Source organism: Arachis hypogaea, chromosome 17, assembly GCF_003086295.3.
Source record: "Arachis hypogaea cultivar Tifrunner chromosome 17, arahy.Tifrunner.gnm2.J5K5, whole genome shotgun sequence".
Classification (NCBI taxonomy): Eukaryota; Viridiplantae; Streptophyta; class Magnoliopsida; order Fabales; family Fabaceae; genus Arachis; species Arachis hypogaea.
This window is the reverse complement of record NC_092052.1, coordinates 118,014,692-118,028,727: the sequence shown is the minus strand read 5'-3', so window position 1 is coordinate 118,028,727 and position 14,036 is coordinate 118,014,692.

Sequence of the window (14,036 nt, the reverse complement as noted above, 5' to 3'; positions counted from 1 at the left end):
CTGGAGAGCATCATCCTTCTCAGAAATACTCTCCTCATGAGTATGTAATGAACACTGAGACTGGGGGAGCCAGAGAGCTACCAGGAAGCTATGTCTGATGAACATAAAGAAGATTGGTTGAAGGCCATGCAAGAAAAAATGAAATCATTGCATGAGAATCATACATTTGAATTGGTGAAGTTGCCGAGTGATAAGAGAGCATTCAAGAATAAATAGGTGTTCAAATTGAAAGTGGATGAAATTATCTCACGACCAAGGTACAAAGCTCGGTTGGTTGTGAAAGGCTTTGAGCAAAAGAAAGGTATTGATTTTGAGGAGATTTTTTCTCCAGTTGTAAATATGTCCTTTATTCGAGTTGTGCTTGAATTAGTGGCTAACTTGAATTTAGAGGTTGAATAGCTTGATATGAAGACTGCATTCTTTAACGGTGACATAGATAAAAAAATTTATATGGAGCAACCAGAGAGTTTCGAGATTAATGGAAATGAGCATCTCGTATGCAAGTTGAATAAAAGCTTATATGGGCTGAAGCAAGCACAAAGGTAGTGGTACACGAAGTTTGATTCCTTCATGGAAGGTCATGGGTATAGTAAGACTTCTTCTGATCATTTTGTATATGTTAAGAAATTCTCTGATGGTGATTTTATAATTATCTTGCTTTATGTTAATGACATATTGATTGTTGGTCATGACACTAAGAAGATTAAAAATCTTAAGAAAGACTTAAACAAATATTTTTCTATGAAAGATTTGGGTCCTACAAAGAAAATTCTTGGCATGAGTATCACTCGTAACAAGAAGAATGGAAAACTGTGGCTGTCGCAGCAGAAGTATATTGAGAAGGTTTTAGAGAGATTTCGCATGAGTAATTCCTAACCTGTTAGTACTCCACTTGCTAGTCATTTCAAGCTGAGTTTGCGGCAATGTCCTACAAGTGAGAAAGAAAAAGAAGAAATGAAGAAGATTTCATATGCATCTACAGTTGACAGATTGATGTATGCTATGGTTTGCATCAGGCTAGATATTGCTCATGCTGTTGGAGTTGTTAGTCGATTTCTCTCTAATCTTAGCAAGAAACAATGGCAAGCAATGAAGTGGATTCTTAGATACCTTAATGGTACTTTTAGAGTTTGTTTATGCTTTAGGAGTGGCCAACCTGTATTGGATGGTTACACAGATGCATATATGGGTGGAGATCTTGATTCAAGAAAGTCTACTTCTAGTTATATAATGACTTTTGCAGGAGAGCTGTGTCGTGGCAATCCCGACTTCAGAAATATTTTGTTTTGTCTACTACAGAGACAGAATACATTGCTGTTGTTGAAACTTCTGAGGAACTCTTGTGGATGAAGAAATTTCTACAAGAGTAGTTAGGCATCAATCAAGAGAAGTTTGTGTTAATTTGTGATAGTCAAAGTGCTATCCATCTCAGTAAGAATCAGACGTTTCATTCCAAATCAAAGCACAAGAGGTGAGGTATTATTGGATACGTCAAGCGCTTGAGATTAATTCATATGCATTTGAGAAGACACATACTGATGATAATGGTTCAGATATGATGACTAAGAGTTTACCTACAATGAAGTTTGATTCTTGCAAAGAGAAGGCGAACTTGATAGAGCAGCCTATTCCCACTTGAGTTAGTGAGGGAGAGATTTGTTGGTGGGTCTCCAACTCAAGTGGGACCTACAACTTTATAATAATAATAATAATAATAATAATAATAATAATAATAATAATAATAATCAAAGAAAGTAACTTATAGCAGCAAAAGAAAATAGAGAGAGTGAGGGAGTTCATCGTCAACGAAGGAGAAGAAAAAAAGGGGGGAAAAGGGCAGTTACAATGTGCTCCTATTGAATCGGTAAACTTGCTCTATTTTTTATGAAATTTTAATATGATATTCCTGGTGTAAAAATTAACATTAGAATATAACCTGCTAGTTGTATTGCCATCTCTTTTATTATATTTGAGATACCCACTTTTATGGAGGGTTTATATTGATTCCATCAGTTTTGATGATGTATTTTGTTGATTGTTGAGATGCCTTAGTGCTACTTGAAAGATTGATTGTGTACCTATTATTTTGATGGTGGATAATTTTACTGGACTAGATCTCGTGAGTTTTTTGTTCCTCTTTTGAAGGTTTTCCTACGATAAAAATTTTAGTGTTTGATTATTTAATTTCTGCTATTAGATTTGTTGTTTGGAGTATTTGTGGTATGGTCCGTTTAATTGCACAAATTATAAGAAAAATTATTTTAGTACTTTCATTGTTAGGCAAATTCTTATCTGAACTTCAATTTTCCCATACTCCCTACATGTCCAGCTCCTCGCGGTTTTGTTGTGGAGCATATGGAATTATTGAAACCCCTAGGTCTTTGAGAAGAAGTGGTGAACTCCTCTGAAAATTATTGCATCTTCTACCAAGCTAGCATCAGAACTTATGAATTTGCCATGAGTATCGCAGATACATTTATGAAGTCTTTTTTTCTCTCTTTAAGTTCAATTGTATTTCTTTTTTTCATTGAAGAAGTATTTGAAAAAACTTTTTTTTATTTCTTCCTCTTTTTACCCTAATAATGGACACCCCACTTAATTTGTTTCAGTCAAGTAATGAAAGTAACTACCTTTAAAAAAAACTATTTCACAAAAGACTTTGTTGACCCAATCCCGAGAAAGAGGGAAAAAAAATTGTTAACGGTATTTGTATGGCCGAAAATAGTCAAAAATCTGGGTGCTTCTACTATGTCTATATTATAACTAAACCTGACTAAGTTGATTTTAACTTCTATGATATCTAAATATTTTGTTCCTAAATACAAAAAAAAATTAAATAGTTAATATTTAATTTAAAAATATAAAATTAATAAAATATTTAAAATTTATTATAAAAATGAATTCGGTAAAAAATTTTATATATTTTTTATTTTTAGTATTAAACATTATTGCTAAAAATAAAAATTTATGTCAAAAATGCAAAATCAGTGACTAAACTGTCCAATACAATCGCATATTTCTGCTGCGACCAACTCCTTAGAGCTTCTTTCTCACTCTTCTATAGCTCTTGGTCACCGTATAGATCGGTGTTCTATTGCATCATTTTAGGATAGAGGCTAGGTGTCATTCTTGGTCGTCAAGAAGATGTGTTGCCCAACTTGTTACGATTTTCTTTTGGGAGGCCATATAATGGTGCATGTGTTGGGTATTTTCTCTCTTTTGTGAGGCCCAAGTCTAACTTTTGGGGTGTATTCTTGCACCCTTATGTCTCTACTCTAATTAGATTTTTTGAGGTCTTTTGAGAGTGTGAGAGAGTAGCCACAAAGTGAAAGAGAAGAGGAAAAATAGAATTCCCATTTTTATGCAAAGTAATAAATTTCAAATGGTAATTTCTCATTCGTTCACCATTGGATCGGTTTAAAATTTGAACTGTATGTTTCCACCATTGTGTTCTTCATTCTGGACGGTGGAGATGGTGATTGGAGATTTGCAGTGGGAGAAATTGACTTCGCAAGGGAGAAAATAGGTTTCCTATTTTTACACAGAGTAACAATCTTTGAACAGCAGTTTCTCATTCTTTCACCATTTGATCGAAGTAAAATTTAAACTGCAGATTTTTCTCATCTTGTTCTTTCAGAACAGTGGAGATTTTAATTGGAAGTCTTTAGAGGGAGAAATAGGTTTCGAACAGCAGCTCTATTTTTTGAGTATTTTTCATCTTCTTGCTTCTCATTTGTAAGTTTTGGTGCTTTGATATTTTGGTTGGTTATATGTATATTTTTTGTGCTTTGTTTGAGACTCTCTTGTATCTCATTTGATTATAGTGGAGCTATTTCATTGGTCTGAATGACTCGTGGTTTTTTCCTCACATTGAGGGGGTTTTCACGTTAAAATCTCAATGTGTTCTTGTTATTGCTTTACTTGCTATATTTGCTTGTTCATAGTTCCTGCTATATTGTGAGTTCTTCCATATTATTCTTGTGTTGGATATTGTATTGTTTCCACTGCTAGGCTCTTTCATACTGGCATCAGAGCTTGTTGGTATTTTTCTGGGCTTGCAATTCTGTGAACAATAGAAGATAATACTAATACTAGTAGGATGATTACTCTTAATAGTCTTAATTATGATTTGTGAAAGTCAAAGATAAAACAATTGATCCGATACTTGATGAATTTGGTGATGATGATCAAGATGAACAACCAACTTTAGAAATTCCTGCAAATGCACTCAGAAGGTCTACAAGAGAGAGGAAGCCTTCGTCAAGGTATTCTCCATATGAGTTTATTTTGTTGACTGATGGAGGAGAACCTGAATGCTTTGGAGAGGCTATTGAAGATGAAAGCAAAGCTCAATGGCTTGAAGCTATGCAAGAAGAAATGAATTCTTTGCTTGAGAATGATACCTATGAGTTGGAGAAGCTACCGAAGGGATTGCAAGTTTTGAAGAACAAATGGGTATTCAGAAACAAGAATAAAGAACACAATTCTAAGCCTTGGTATAAAACTAGATTGGTTGTTAGAGGCTTTAGCCAGAGAAAATGTGTTGATTATGAGGAGATCTTTTCTCCTATTGTGAGGATGTCATCCATTTGTGCTGTGCTTGGATTAGCAGCATCTCTTGATCTGGAGATTGAGCAAATGGATGTGAAGACAGCTTTTCTTCATGGTGATTAGATAAGGAGATCTATATGGAGCAACCGGAGGGCTTTGATGTTAAAGGAAAGAAAGATTTTGTGTGCAAGCTTAAGAAGAGTCTTTATGGGTTGAAGCAAGCTCCAAGACAGTGGTACATGAAGTTTGAATCTGTTATGGGGAAGCATGGTTACCGTAAGACAACTTTAGATCATTATGTATTTGTGCAAAAATTTTCTGATGGTGATTTTATTATTCTTTTGCTTTATGTGGATGATATTTTGATTGTAGGCAAGAATTCTTTGAGGATTAATGAGTTGAAGAAACAATTGAGCAAGTTCTTTGCTATGAAGAACTTAGGTCCTGCTAAACAGATTTTGCACATGACTATTCCTCGTTATAGAGTTTTCAAGAAGCTTTATTTGTCACAGGAGAAGTACATAAAGAAGGTGTTTCAAAGGTTTAGCATGACTGATGCCAAATGTGTTGCTAGTTCTTTTTCTCCTCAGTTTAAGTAGAGCACCAAGCAGTGTCCAACCACTGATGAGGAAAAACAAGCAACGGATGAAATTCCTTATGCCTCAACTGTTGGAAGCTTGATGTATGCTATGGTGTGTACTAGACCAGACATTACTCATGCGGTTGGTACTGTGAGTCGTTTTCTCTCTAATCCAGATAAAGAACATTAGAATGTTGTTAAATGGATTATGAGATATCTCAAAGGTACAACTAGCTAGTTGGCTTTACTGATGCAGACATGGTAGGAGATATTGATTCTCGAAAGTCTACTTCAGGTTATTTGGTCAAGTTTGCAGGGGGAGCTATTTTATGACAGTCAAGGTTACAGAAGTGTGTTGCACTTTCTACCACAGAGGCAGAGTTTATTGCAGCAACTGAAGCATGTAAATAGTTGTTGTGGATGAAAAAATTCCTTGTAGCACTCGGTTTCAAGCAAGACCGTTATGTATTGTTGTGTGATAGTTAAAGTGCTATTCATCTTGCTAAGAATTCTACTTTTCATGCAAGATTTAAACATATTGATGTTAGGTATCACTGGATATGGGATGTGTTAGATTTTAAGTTGTTAGAACTTAAGAAATTTCACACTGATGACAAATGGTGCTGATATGATGACAAAAGCATTGTCAAGAGATAAGCTTGAAACATGTTGTTTGATCGCCAGAATGGCAAGGGCCTCTACCTAGTCGAGAAGGGGGAGATTTGTTGGATTTTTTCTCTCCTTTGTAAGGACCAAACCAACTTTTTAGGGGTGTATTCTTGTACCCTTGTGTCTCTACCCTAATTATATTTTTTAGGGTCTTTTAAGAGTGTGAGAGAGTAGCCACAAAGTGAGAGAGAAGAAGGAAAATATAATTCCCGTTTTTATACAAAGTAGTAAATTTCAAATGGCAATTTCTCATTCGTTCACCGTTGGATCAGCTTGAAGTTCAAACTGTATGTTTCCCCCATCGTTTTCTTCATTTTAGATGGTGGAGATGGTAATTGGAGATTTGCAGTGGGAGAAATTGGCTTTGCAAGAGAGAAAATAGGTTTTCCATTTTTACACAGAGCAACAATATTTGAACTGCAGTTTCTCATTCTTTCACTGTTGGATCGACGTGAAATTTGGACTGCAGATGCTTCTTATCTTATTCTTCATTCTGAACGGTGAAGATTGTAATTAGAGGTCTTCAAAAGGAGAAATAGGCTTCGAACAACAGCTCTATTTTTTAGGTATTTTTCATCTTCTTGCTTTTCATTTGTAAGCTTTAGTGCTTTGATATTTTGGCTGGTTATATGCACATTTTTTGTGCTTTGTTTGAGACTTTCTTGTACCTCATTTGATTATAGTGGAGCTATTTCATTGGTCTGGATGACTCGTGGGTTTTACCTCTCACATTGAGGAAATTTTTCACGTTAAAACCTCGGTGTGTTCTTGTTATTGCTCTATTTGCTATATTTGCTTGTTCATAGTTATTGCCATACTATATTGTGAGTGCTTTTATATTGTTCTTGTGTTGGATATTTGTGTTGTTTTTGCTGTTAGGCTCTTTCAGCATGCTATAGTGGAGAGTTAAAATAGTAAAAAAATGAAGAGTTTTTTTTATGAGTAGTTAGATGACCATCATATGAAATATTTTATTTTATATTTGTTAATTCTTCAAATAAGATTAAGCCTTCCTCTTCATTCTATGCATGGCAAAATCTCTTCATCTTAGAATTGGCCCATATAATTGAGGTGACAGTGTTTGTAGTGAGAGGCATCGTCATAGAAGCTCCCTACATAATAGAAGTAGCAAGTTTTGGAATGTTCTATTAAATAATTAAGTTATAGATATACATGTGTATTACTTTAGTAAAATAAGTTGTTTTATGCTAATGAATTATAACTTAAATGACATAGTCTCCTTATCAATGTTCTGAAAATTGGACCGGACTGGCCGGTTTGACTAGATTAACCGAAAACTGGTCAGTTAGCCGGTCCGGTCAACATCTAAAACTAGCCTGCAAAAAACCGGTAAAAAAACCAGCCAAACCGGTGGTTAACCGTTGAACCGAACGAACCGGCCAGTTTTTTTTGAAGTCCGGTTCTCTCCTTCAACACCAAACGGCGTCATTTTGGTTTAATTAAAAAAAAAACGCGTAGGCCAAATGCCCCCAATCCCCTCTCCCTTCTCTCACTCTCAGTGTCACCAACATACCAAAATCAAAATCCCTAATTCAAAGGTTCTTTGGAGAGCAGCGGAAGAATAAGGCTTGTCGGAGCACGGTAGCGGTGGAGGAAGGAGGCGGTGGAGCTGTGGTTGATGTGCATGGCTTTCTGAGCTTCTCTGCTTCTCTCTTCTCTCTTCTCTCTCACTCTTAGTCTCACCAAAATGGAAAAATCCCCCAATCTATCTCACTCTTAGTCTCAGACGCCGCCAGTCTTCTCTGTCGTCCCCGTCGTCGGCCGCCTCTTTCTCATCATCAAAAATGCCTCTGTCTCCGAGACATCTCTCCTCTGTCTGTGTCGAGCACCTCTCTGTCTGAAGTGCGAACGTACCTATGCCGTCGTGGGCTCTTCGCCATCGCCCGTGAGTTCTTCAATTTTTATCGTCCCTCAACATCTTCATGGTCTTGTTTATTTTCACTGATTTCTTCCCTTTTTCACTTTAGTTTTTTATTTGTTTCCTCTATTATGTTTGTTAATTTTATTTATTCTGATTTTTGAGTTGCTTCACTTGTTTGTTGCTTATTTGTTTGATTCTCAGTTGATGGTGTTATGATGGATTGCTTCACTACATTTTTTTTGTTGAAATTTTTCTGGTTTTTGTTTTTTTCAATTAATTTTTTATTCAGTGAGAAATTTAGGGCAGATTTGAGTTCATAACTTCAGATGCAGAGTTCTTGTTTTGAGTTTTTCTAATTTTCAAATTTTTTTATTTTGTTAATTATATGGATTAATCATTTTGTAATTCTAAATTTTACCGAATATAAATTTGATAAAAGTTCAATTTTGGGACTCTGGTTTTTGAATTTTTCTATATTGAATTTCGCTATATAAGTTCAATTGTGCTCTATTGAATTCTGCTATATTGAATGTTGGTGGTGAAAGTATCTGAAAGTGATGCTTTTGAACCTGCCAGGAGGATGTCCATCATGCATCTCCACCTGAAGATTGTAGAGAGAATGGTGCATGTGAAGATGGGAATGGAATGGCTCTTGATAAACCGTGCAACACAGCAGAGGAGTAGGTCAAGAGCAATGAAGAATGCAACAGGGCAGGGGAGTCAACGAGTAATGCAGATGGAAAAGTTCACAGGGAACTGAAGCCACTAAGAGCTCTAGAGGTTATAGATTGTTTTTTAAGTTTGTGTTCCATTTACATAATTCATTTGGTATAAGCATCATCATTGTATGTAACACCCTAACTACCAAAGCTCACACTTCCGGCTGCGCGACTCTGATAGTTCAGACATTACGACGACTTTTATATTATTTAATACTAAAATATGAGCCTGTTTAAAACTTTAAACTGCAATACCGCTCCCAAAGATACTTTCGTTCGATAACGTACAACGTACATCCATAAATACCATTCAACTTACAACAACTCATAAAGAGTACATCCATATATATACATAAATATATATAAATAATATTACAAACATAATCCAATACAATTCCTATCCCTCTTACAGATTATATCAAGATAAAGGCGAAGGTACGGTAAACCATAACTAAAACAATACAGAGCATCTCAACAACAATTAAATAAGCTCTTCGTAACTTCTGCGCCCATATCCTGAAAGGGAAAAAATGTAGGGGGTGAGAACATCATCCTCGAAAGGGTTCTCAGTAGAGGGTTTTTAGGAATTACTGTAATAGGATACATGAAGATAACCGCACCAGTGATTAATAACCGTCTCATGCCTCTTTTCAAAAATGACGGTTTACAATAAGAGTAAAGTCGGAAATCTTTTCTAAAAGAGGAACCGTTCAATTCTCAAAAACTCAAAAGCCTTTCAAAAGGGTTTATCTATACTGAACCAAAATAGCCTTTCATATTTTATACCAAACCAGAAACACAAAACTGAAATCAACCATCAGTTCATCTCATTTCAACCACGGCCCTAGGCCCAAACAATCCAACAACAACCAATCACCACAGTCCAACAGAGTCCCAGTAGCAAACACAAATAGGAGGATGCAAGCACAAACAAACAGTTATTGCAAGTAGAATAGTTAGCAATTAATCACATAGGCAAACCAAGTATAATATGCACACCCAAAAAATGTCACATAAATGCACATGATGCATGCCTGTCCCTAGTGGCTGATGATATCATCTGTCGGTTATATAGCCAACCCGACACGTCCTAGTAGCTAACCATGGACAGAAACACCCATCGCGGAGCAAGTAGGTTTGAGCTACAACCCCATTACTACTACCCGCTCAACCCAGAGCCAGTGGAATAACCAGTACTGCGGCTACTACCCAGGCAGGTGTATAAAAGCTCAACCTGGAGCGAGTGAAATCACCACTACTACCGCTACTACCCAGGCGTCACAGTCTCTGACCTAGAGCAAGTGGGACAAACCACAACCCTTGCTACTACCCAGGTATCTCAAGCATATATTCATTCAGTCCCAGCCATGGATCAACATCCATCTCAGCCATCCGGCTTAAATTCATAATTCATAGTCAACCATACAGCCCATAACTCATTTGGCAATCAGCCATAAATCAATATCATACACAGCCATTCCGGCTCACGGTTCAATCCAGAACCAGCCAATATTCATAATCATACACAGCCATTCCGGCCCATAACAAAACAGCACTTCCACCATTCAACATCATCAAATTCATAAAACCGACATTTAAGCCACAAATCACTTTTCTCAAGCCATTTCACTTTGAAATCAAATTTCAACTCTTTTCAGCCTTGGCTTTAAAGATCTCATTTCTCAAATCATCTTAGGCTCATAAGCCAAATTTACTCAAAGTGAGTTCCCTATTTAAAACAAAGCCACTCTCGGCATTCTCTTTCCAAAACTTCCAAAACCATGGCAAGTTAAGGATTTATTTCAAAGTATTCAAAACCACCCGTCCAACAATGGGATTTTATAATAAAAGCTTCTCGGCAGAGTCCCAAGTCTTTAGGGGAGAATAACATAACTCATTTTGCCAAGTTCATTTAAATTCATTAAAAACATTGGCTTCCTGATTTGAGTAATAAAATAGGATCTAAGCCAAACCGAGTCACGTAATCATTTACTTCTTTCAAAGCCGTTTCCTTTACTTAGGCAAAACCAACTTCAACCCCATGATAAATTCTAAAGCGTTTCAACTGTTCAAAATTGCCTTAGTCTTGCAAGAATTCAGAATTCAAAAAGTACTTAAAACCTTTCTCAAAACATTTCAAAATGTAATTTGTCAACAGACATTCAGGTTCTTTCAAAATCATTAAAACTTCTTTAATTGAAACCCCAAGTCAAATTCAAAGGCATAAACCCTTTTCACATTTAAACAGCTTTAAAACACAAGTTTCATCTAAATAACTTTCTCCTGAAAGAGATACAATGCCTTTTTTAAGAAGCAAGACTAAATCACAATTTCCTCTTTAATAATTCATTTCGAAAGCATGAATCATCCTTTTCTCGATAATTCAAATAAAATTGTAGAAGTCTTTAACTCATCATTTGCCCGACAACAATTCAATAAGGACTCGGATTTTATAGAAATTTCGGCAGCACCTCCCCTAAAACTTGGACTTTGCCACCCGGTTCGGGTCCCAACTAAACCGTTTCTCATTCCTTTTTAATGGCTCAAAACCAGAAATCAATTCAAAGCAAGTTAAATCCAACAGTTGCCTCAGTGGCATATCTCAAGAAAACCATTTCAAAGTCAACTCAATATCAACCGATTTAACTCATTTCTAAAGCTTTAAAGAAACGGTTCAGTAACAAATCATTTATCCAAGATCAAGTCAATTAAGATAAACCAGGCTGAATTCAAAAGTGCATTCGACTTTTCACATCATCAAATAATTGACTCAAATCAAATCAATCCTCAACAGATTAAACTCAGATTTCAAATCTTTAAAGAATCACTTCAAAACATTACATTTCACAAAGCCGCACAACAATTCAGCCAAACAAACATCCATAATCATTCGACTCAATCAAATAATACATAAGGCAGATACAATCACTAAATACACCATATCTCATATTAGTATCCATATGTAATAATTCCAATAATAAACTATAGTTTTCGGAAAGCGCCCCTACCTCAAAACGCAAAACCATAGCCCAAACGCGTCACAGAATCCTTTCCACCTTGACCCGAGGTCAACAATCAAAATCCCGACAGCCAAAACCTTGGTTCCAAGCCACTTTCGCAACGGTCTCAACAACTCTAATCGCAATATACAACAATCGAAACTCAATCGTATAGCAATTAACGCCACAAACTCAGCGTATGATAACAGAACAGTAACAAAAGGGCTTTCAAATCGAAACGCTTACCGAACCGAAGAAGGAACGGTTGAACCGAAATAGCGGCGGTCTCTGAACCAGTTCGGCGGTAACCCGGCAGTCAGCCCCAAGCAACAGCGGCGATCTGAACCACACGCAGTGACAATAAAGTTCCAGGAAACTCAACAGAAGGGAAACTCAACTTAAAATCCTTACCGGCAGTGGAGCTCGGTGGCGGCAGCGGCGTTCCCGGCGGTTGAGGCTCGGCTAGAAGCTCCGGAAGTGGCGGATCTGAACCCTCTCCTGACTACGGTTCAACTAACCATCACCAGCAACGGCGAGCTCAGATGGTGGCAGTGGCGATGGCCGTTCCGACGGAGGCAGTGGTGTCCACGACGACGGCGCAGCAGTGGCGCTGGTTCTTCCCAGCTCGTCGAGGCTCAGACCCGGTCTCTCCTTTCATCTGGACTCGACGACGACACGGGCTTCAGGAAACGATGATGGTTTCCCCTGCGGCGGTGAGGACACAGCTGGCTTCGAGACTCCCGCTCCCTCTTCGCGTCTGTCTCTGGCAGTGGACTGAGCGGCAACGACACGGCTCCATAGGACCGCGACGCTTCTCCTCGCACGATTCTGGCAGCGGCTCGCTGATAGACTGAATGACGGCGGCACCGAGACAGTGGCATGGCGGCGAGACGTGGGTCGACGGCAAGGCGCGGGTCCATCTCTCCCTGTCTCGCGAGCTCTCTCTTCTCGTTCAGAGCTCCCCTCCCCTCAGTCAGCGACGGCGGCGACGGTGGCAGTGGCACCCACCGCGCCGCCTCCCTCTTCTCCCCTCTATTTCGTTTTTCTTTTGCTTCTGTTCCTTTCTTTCATGAAGAAAGAACAAAAGGAAACTGTGCGTGCTATAGCTGCTGGGCTCAGGGGGAAAAAGGGTAGCTAGGTTAGGGTTTAGGCAAAATTAGGTTTAGGGGTAATTTGGTAATTTCAAATAAAATTGGGTATAATATAATAATTGAAACCCAAGTTAAATCCAACACTAATTATATATATAGAAAATACCATTTGTTCCTCACTTTCACAAATTATTTCCAATGAAATGCCCAAATCTAAAAATTAGGAATAATATAATTATTTTCTCTATTTTTCCAAAATAGTAGTAGTAATATTTAAAATATTAGTTATTCAATCCAAATCATATAAATTCCTTATTATTTCATAACTGCCAACTTTATAATTTAAATATAGAAAATAATCCAATAATTATAAAATTAGATAATAACTATAACTTATTTCAAATTCAATAAATCAAAACTTGCTCTAATTATCTTTAATAAGATAATTTTTGAAATTAAAGCTACAGAAATACTGAATTTGAAATCAGCTAATGATATCCCTTTTCAAAGGTTTTGGGTCTTACATTCTACCCACCTTATAAAAATTTTCGCCCTCGAAAATTGATGCAAAATGAAAGAAATTTCATAACAGTTTACCCTTGAACACATTTAAGGAAGAAGCAAAAATATCTCATCATATAAACATATATACGATTTTCAAATACTTTGATTGTCATATGCATAAGGGTGCAAAGGTAGGAGTGTGATTGCAAAGCAAACGTTACAAGGTAGGCTCAATGCAAAAGATAACATGGGTCAATCATGCGATAGTAGGGCAAAGCATCAAGGCTATAAAACAGGATGGGGTTAAAATGACGTGCTTAACATCCGCACACTAATCTCATATCAACCTCAAAGTTTCAACTTTCCAACTCCATCAAGCACTTTACAATCCCCATACTCGATCACAAGCCTGACAACCGCAAACCCATTCGCAAGGAACAAAACACCCACAACTCATACGTTGCACACCTACCGCTTCAACTTTCGTATACACATATCACGTCTTAAAGAACTAACGCATCGCGTTACTACGTCTACAAGTCGCACGTGATATCAAAATAATTCTCGAGTTTACTCAGAAGGATACAAGACTTTAGAAAGGAGAGTCAAATGTCAAGGATAGTACTCAAAGATTTGGGAGAATGTATCCAGATCCAAATAAACAAGGACACTCAAGCAATGAAGTTTGCTAGACTCAATTCAATTGACAACTTCAAAGATGACCCTTGGATCGAAGAAGTTCAATAGGATCAATAAGAAGAAAATCATTGCATCAGTTTGAATAAATTCAAGCTGAGTCGAAGAAGTATGAGGTTCACAAAAGAGAATATCTCAAACCCAAGGCAAAGCTCACAAAACTCAAGAGCATGATTAAAAATACTTCTGAATACATTGTTCTTAAAAGAATCGAAAACTTGCAGGAAAATCACCTCGCAGTCTAAAAGAAAAGTTAAGCAACAAATATCCTTCAAGAGAGTAACAAAAGCATAAATGTGGCTTTACTTCAATACAATTTCATGTTGAAGTAGATTTTGTAGAGTT